The sequence below is a fragment of the Trachymyrmex septentrionalis genome, unplaced genomic scaffold (assembly GCF_001594115.1).
Source record: "Trachymyrmex septentrionalis isolate Tsep2-gDNA-1 unplaced genomic scaffold, Tsep1.0 scaffold129, whole genome shotgun sequence".
Taxonomy (NCBI): Eukaryota; Metazoa; Arthropoda; class Insecta; order Hymenoptera; family Formicidae; genus Trachymyrmex; species Trachymyrmex septentrionalis.
In genome coordinates, this window is record NW_017304428.1 from 550449 (window position 1) to 558658 (window position 8210).

General features: G+C 30.5%; 1 protein-coding gene across 2 annotated transcripts in view; it reads right to left on the bottom strand.

Moving 5' to 3' along the window:
* Positions 1-8210, bottom strand: part of LOC108756598 (adrenodoxin-like protein, mitochondrial) — a 29948-nt gene that overhangs the window by 19556 nt on the left and 2182 nt on the right. The gene's annotated exons all lie outside the window — the stretch shown is intronic.

Sequence of the window (8210 nt, forward strand, 5' to 3'; positions counted from 1 at the left end):
AAATTTAATAATATTCGATTTTTATTTAAAACTGTGATTTTAATGTCATCATCCGAGTTTGATTATCAATAAAAATGATAAGTGCAGAGAAAAAAATTGTAATTTTTCGGCAATATATAAGATATTATAGCATTAAATCATATCCATACTTATTTATACAGTATTTATATAATAAAAAATGAATTTAATAATGTATTATTGAAATATTTTGTCAAGTTTTTGTATTTATGTCAAGTTTTCCAGTAAGACGATTATCGGATCAGAACCTAACCTACCTGCTCGATCCAAACAGCACAATATGTTCAAAGAATATTCTCACAGGGTACTTTCCATATATTCTAAAAACGTTTGGAAAGAATATTCTTAAGATGTTTCTAAGAATGTTTTGAATGATATTAGACTATTACGTCTATTCGTTTAGTTCTCAAAATATTCTAATAACATTTAAATAAATCTTTTTAGAACATTTTATTTCATGCGTTATTGGAATATTTGTATACCGAACGCATTTTATTTAACGTAGGATGTTTTCTAAACATCTTTAAAATGTTTCTTGGAAGTTTATGGTACTGTATGAAAATATTTTTGAAGACATTCCTGTATATTCTACGAACTTCTTATACGCAGTATCTCCCTCCTCTCCCTCCCTCCCTTTCCTCTCCCCTGCCTTTCTATTATAAAAAATTTTGCAGAGTTCATATGATAGATCTAATAGAGAAAATCCCACAGATATGTGGAAAACTTTGAAAGAAGTAATAAGAAGTGAAAATCAATTGGTTTAAAGAAGGTAGAGAATATAGATTTTGAAATATTAGATAACATATTGAAGGGTACAATATAGCTGATAAATTTAATATGTATTACATACAGAGTATTAGTAATATAATAAATTTGATAAATGAAGGTACTAAATTTAGTAATACGTGTAAAAAAGTTATTTATTCAAGGTGTTCGGGAAATCGCCTGCAATACTTCAATTATACAAATTATTACAAAATTATATAGACATAGATCTGGAAATAAATCGTTTTCGAATTATAACCACTTTTATGTTAAAAAAAATTGTAATTTACTTTTTATATTAATAATCACAATTTATTTCATAGTATTTTAACATAAAAGTGATTATATCTCGGAAATGACTTATTTCTGGAGTTACGTTTATGTAGCTTTTTTTCCTTCTTTTTAGATCTCGAACTTCTTGAAGTTTTGCAGGCAATTTTTCGGACACCCTGTATAATTACTATAATAATAGGGGAACAATAGATAACTTTGAAATGGTACATATTTTGAAATGGTCACAGTAGAACAGTTAAAGGAAATTGTTGGGATTACCAAAAAAGAAAGGTTGAGGGAATAACTACTGACATATTAAAAGCAGCATTTTTTATGTAATAAATGATGAGTTTATTAATATAATAAATAGTTCTTTAAAGGAAGGTTGCTGCCCAGAAGAGTGGAAAACATCTACAATTATACCGATTTCAAAAATAAAAAGAGCTAAAAAAGCGAGCGAGGTATAGGTTTATTAATATACTACCAATATTTGAGAAAGTATTAGACTTGTAAAAAGACAAATAGAAGAATTTTTGGGAAACAATGATATTACAACAGAACACCAATTGGGTTTTAGAAAACAGTTCTCCTGTAAAACAGCGGGAGGGAGGGAGGGAGGGAGAGGGAGAGGGAGAGGGAGGGAAGGAGAGAGAGAGAGAGAGAGAGAGAGAGAGAGAGAGAGAGACCGGAGCTATAATTAACAGAGATAAATATTAACGTTCAATTTAAAAATATTATCCGTTTTAGATGTTCCATTCCATACTTTCTTTGTTCTATATAACACTCTGCAGCTTAGGACACGCATTATCCTGCTGGACATCGTACCAGGAAGTGATGCTGAATTTTAGTCAGGTAACCCAAAATTTTGGTATGCTTAAATTTTGATTATTGTCTAAATTATCATCATTTTTTCCTTCAATTTGTTTCATATGACTCTGATATTAATTTATTTTTAGTTCTCTACGTTATTTTGAATCCTATCTTACTAGTTTTTGATAAATTTAATTAATTTTAATAAATATTAGGATGGGGTTTATATTAACAGATTTCGGGGACAAATTACAACATTGTTAATACTTACCCCGCGATTTAGTTTTAAGAATGTAAAGAAGAAAGTTTTTAATGAAAATGATCAAGAAGAATGGTTTTGCATTATGTGTGATGAAGCCTATGAAGATAATGGATTATTTCTGGCGAGGAGTGGGTGTAATGTATATTGTGTAAACAATAGGCTCACGTGAAATGCGTAAAAGATAACGCTATCTCATTTATTTGTATTTATCATTCTGATGATGAATTGATTAAGCCGTGATTTGATTAAGGAATAAGTTTATTAAATTGAAGACTGATTAATATAATAAGAACACTATGCTATGATTTTTCTTAAATAGTAATAATATAATGCTAGCTACATGTTTAATAAACCGATATTTTTTGCTTTTTAAAGAGATTTATTCGATATTTTTATTAATAAATCAGTTTATTAAATCAAAAACTGATTAATATAATAAGAACTATATGTTGTAATTATGTTCCTAAATAGTACGTAATATAATGTTACTAGCTACATTTAATGAATAATCGATGTAATAATCTTTATTGTTTTTGTTATAAGCAAATAATTGTATATCACATCATTTATTAACCTCAAATAAAAAATGTATGTCTCGTATGTTAATAATTATCCCTGGATTGTTTAGTCTTGCCCGAAATGCAGGGCAAAAATTAACATGACACTCTTTCCAGAAATAGTGTCTTGTCGAAAATCTATCACTGATTTAAAAAAAAAAGTCTTGTTTAAGTATTAAGTAAATGATCATATTATCACTTACAAAAAGTAATATATCCAAACAATATCTGGATTCGAAATTACAGCTACTTTTTCAAAAAGTGTTAATTATAGCCCGAGTCTCCGCTACTAACTCACATTGAATTATTTAAGCATTAAAGATTTAGCTTCGACCGGTATAATTAATTTCTAGTTCATATTAGTTGTTTCACATGTATGGTCTAAAAATAAAATTTTTATTATTCATAATTTAATTGATTAATAAAACTGCGTTCGGAAATATCACTCGGATGCCCCTCCCTCCCACCCCCCGTGTATCTTATCCTTGTTTAACATTGAATGAACAACTAGGATAAAATGATACACGGAGACACTCAGGATATTTCCGAATGCAACCTTACTACTGAATTTGCTCATTTTTGTAGTTTTTCATCTCATTTCAAGATACACAATCGACTCCCTTAAGGAGACCCTAAAGGCGTCTGTATTATCGACTAATTCTTGTATAACAATTACTTTTTTCCTCTTTTACAGATTTGCAAAAAAAGAGGCCTTCTGAAGAGAAAAGGAAGAAAGATGAATTGGTGTAAAAGTTCAGCTAAAAAGAACAGGCCTAATGTGTCGCTCTGCCGCGCAAACCGAGATATTAAGCATTAAAGTTGACGACTATTGAAGTTAGGAAATCTATCACAGTAAAGTACTGTGATGCAAGCATGCACTGCGATTACATTTTGTTCTATGACATCATGCGCATGTATTTTAGATACTTTTCCTGTAATAAAGGGCATGACATTTAAACTAAATAATCAAACAAATTAAGTGCAATAGGATCGACTATATAATAGATATAATATTAAAGACTGTCGACAAACGTAAGTATCAATAGGATAATTGAAGAACGATGACACTTAAAGACACTAAATAAAATCGGCTCGCAATTATATCTGAAATAAATTGATTTAATAAAAGAATATATAATATATTATTTGTAACACCCAAAATTTTATTGATTTTGACGCTCTCTATCGTATTTGATGTATTCACATATATGATCGTGCATAAAATTCTTAATATGTTAATTAATAAAAATTTACGACTATTACCATATTTCGATAATTTAATACCAAATTCGTGATTTTTTTATTATATAAATGCTGTATAATAAGTACGCATACTTTAATGCTATAATAAATATAAATCGAGTATTAAGTTTTAAATATACGAGGGTGAATTAAATAAAAACTGGATTTATTTTTTTTTTTAATTTATTGAAGCACTATAAAAATACAAATGTATAAAGTTATTTATCTACGTAATCCCCGGAACATTTTTCTCAATAGGGATAGGTAGTTTTCTATTCCGCTAAAATAAAGGTAATTGTGACACCAGTCAATTGCGCAAGAACGCTTCGACAGCAACATCAAATCTCTGTCCTCCAAATGCTTCTTTTAGTAATCCAAACAAATGATAATCGCAGGGTGATAAGTCTAGAGAATGTTCTAGTGTAGTCCAGAAAAAATTCTCAATTTTTTATCAAGTTTTGGCAGCTGTATAGATATTATCGTGCAGCAGGGTAACGTCTCGTATTGGAAATTCGCGTCTTTTCCGACGATATGCGAGTTTTGTTTCATTCAAAAATTGGCAGTAGTATGCGGTGTTTACAGTACGATGTTCATGGAGAAATGTACAAAACTCCTTTGAAATAAAAAAAATACAGTTGCAGAAATTTTTCCAGCTGAAACCGACGTCGGTGAGCTTTATTTTCAACTGCTTCTCGTCTTTCTAAAAATTGTTAGTGCCACTCATACATTTGAGTCTTCTTAAGGGTGTTGTTACCGAATTGTGCCTTAAGCCTTCTCAAAATTTTGGATAGTTTTGCATCCTCTATCGTAAAAAACTTGATAATAACTATTAAAGATCAAAAAGATCGGTGTCCATATTTATTTAATAAAAATAATGTAGTAAAATCAATTATAGAGATTGTGATGCGTCTTATGTTGGTCAAACAGGAAAACAACTTAAGACGAGAATTACAGAACATCGTAACCATGTAAACTGGAAAATTTTCAATTTTTCGATAATAATCGAACATGGACTACGATTCAAACATGAATTTGATTGGGATAACATTTTAATTATGGAACCGTACTAAGTAAACGTTTAATTTCTGAAATGATTAATATTAAAAAACAAAAAAATAGTTTAAATCTACAGACGGATACTATACATCTTCATAAGTCATATTTACCAATAATAAACAGTATATGATTTTACACCGGTACTGTGTAAATTTTGCTAGTCTTTGTTTAGTCATCGCTTGTTTTTTGTAACGTTCACATGTTAGTCCAACCATCTCGTTTGTTAAATTATGTGATTGACTCTTTTTACATAAAAGAATGTTATTAACCATCACTGGACATATGTTTTAACATTATCACATTTTGTCTCACTTCTCCAGTGAGTTTTATTTTGATTGATATTTGTATAAATTAGTTTGAATTGTTCTCAATTTTCTCATATTATTCATAGATTCATTGAAATTTTAACACTCAGTCGATTAGCTGTTTGAAAACAATTCTGTCTGTCAACGTACAATCCATCAGAGATCGTTAACTTAACTTATCTTTACTTGGTATTATCGTTTCACTCGTTTACTGCGGATTGCTATTATAATAAATCTGAAGACGGCTCGATCAAGAAGCCGAAACATGTAATTATTGTTTGATTAGAACATCGAGGTATTTTATTGTTGAGATATTTTATATCATCAAGATTTTTAGAGGAATGATGTCGAGAATCTGTATTATTATATGTATATGTTTTTATATTCAAGTTTTATTTATTTTTGACTCTTATATGCCCTTTACTTAGATTTATTTTTATTTGATAACAAAAGTCTTTATATAATTTTATGTTTGATATTAACCTATTGCGCAATGGACGAGGATATCTCTTGGTCTGACATCATGATACTGACTAAAGGAATGATGTGGATTCCTAACTATGACGTTTAGAAGCCGCATCTCTCTTCGTTCACCTCATGGCACGTACAGAAGTAAATCCGGTTTATATTTAATTCACTCTCGTATATAGGGGAAACCGGGGCATCATGGGTTACGGGGTACCATGGATCATCGATTGTTTAACATAATCTAGAATGTTTAAATTGATACTACTGATACAATACGACTGTTACTTCGTTGCCCATACTTTTTATCTCAGTAGCAGTAATTAAATTCCATTGTATCGAGAAACATTGATTATTAATGGTTTTCGTGGTGCAATAGTAACTTTTTAATCGCATAACAATGTTTTAATATTGTTTTGGCAGTAGAACATACGTGTATGAGGATAAGGTACAAGTTTTTTTGCGTATCTTTTCTCATCTTACTATCTTATAAATAATAATCTAACATTTATTTTTTATCGTTTTCTATTAAATGTTTAGTTAAATGTATAATTGGGGTACCATGGGCTATACATTAAATATTCAAGGTGAAACAGAACAATATAGAAAGTATAGGTACTAAAAAGGCATATTTCTAAGCAATTAGTTTTATTTTCTCGTAATAGATTTTTTTTTATCTTAAATTAATGATTATTTCTCATTTATTTTTTTATAATTTTCTATTATGTTATTTAATAATTATATTTTATTAATGAATACTCTAAGAATGTTAATTGAAAAAACTTTTCAACTTTTGTCACCATTACTTCTTGCGTAATTCTGCTATTTTGTGTATGACTTATAGTACCTCGGGTATGGGGCACCATTTCTTAAAAAATATATTTTAATTTTTTCTTAAAAACCTTGTAAATATTTACTAAATATACTTATTAAATTTTAAAATATGCATTATGTTTTAATTATTAAAAAAAAAGATATAAAAATTTTTATATTTAGATCTACTTTTAAGAGTACTTTTGAATTTTTGTGACTCATGGTGCCCCAGTCTCCCCTATACATGTCTACAAAACTAATAAATCATAGAATTAATACCATATTATCAGTTTCTTACTCTTAATCATTTAAATTTTAACAGTTACGTCAATAAGTTTGTAGAAAAACATAGTAAAATATAGTAAAATACATTTTATTTCATCGATTCATTTTTATTTCTCAACATAGTTCCTTTCAGCTCGATACACTTGTTCCAACGATTCTCCAACCTTTTCAAGCCATCTGAATAATATGATTTGTCCAACCCTTCAAAATAAACCTCTGTTTCGGCGATGAGGGTGATACTGCTCTCTAGTAATGAATCTCTTTCCTTCGAACCATTTCTTCAGGTTTGGAAACAGGAAATAGTCGCAGGGGGCTAAATCTAGCGAATATGTTGGATGGGGAAGCAATTCGTAAAGGAATTCGTTGAATTTGGCCATCGGTGCCGGGCACGTGTGAACCCGTGCATTGTCTTGATGAGCATTGTTTCTTCTTCGTCAAATGGAAACATTTTTTCTTTAAAATGTTGTTGAAACGGTCCAATAAGGCTGCGTAGTAATCGCCATTGATCATTTGCTTCGGAAGATAATCGATATGAATTATACCACGTGCATCCCAAAAAACTGTGACCATCACCTTTCTAGCCGACTTCACGGTCTTCGCCTTCTTCGGAGTTGATTCACCCAAAGTTGGTGAACCTCCATTGTTTTGACTATTCCTTCGTCTCGGGTGTGAAGTAATGGATCCATGTTTCGTCCACAGTAATGAATCGACGAAGAAATTTATCTGGATTACGTTAAAATATCTCCAAACATTATTTTGAAATCATTACACGGTCGCGCTTATGGTCCACAGTGAGCAAACGCGGCATCCATCTTGCCGATAGTTTTTTCATACCCAATTGTTCGTGCAAAATTGAAATCACTGTGCTATGTGATATGCCTGTGGCCTCAACAAGCTCGCGCACTTTCACTCGTCGATCAGTCAAAACAATATCGTGGACTTTATCGATGATTCCTGGCGTAGCAGTCTCAATTGGACGTCCCGAACGAGATGCATCACATGTGAATGCACGACCACGTTTAAATTCACCAAATTATATACAGTCGCAAACGTTGGTGCAGATGTGCTATGAATATTATCTAACTCGGCTTTGATTTCTTTCGGCGTTAAACCTTTCATGTAGATGTTTGATTACTGCACGAAACTCGTTTTTTTCCATTTTGCAAAAAGTACAAAGGTTGTTCGCTTTAATCGTCTATATAAATGAAACCACGCGATGAATTCCGCTCAAAATTTGACAGTAATCAGCTGAAAGATGCTACTTGTCAAAAAGTAATGTGACACTATGAGTCCTTTGATAGATTTTCTAAAAACTTATTGACTTGCCCTCGTACCTTGTCAGTGGCAATAGTAAAAAGT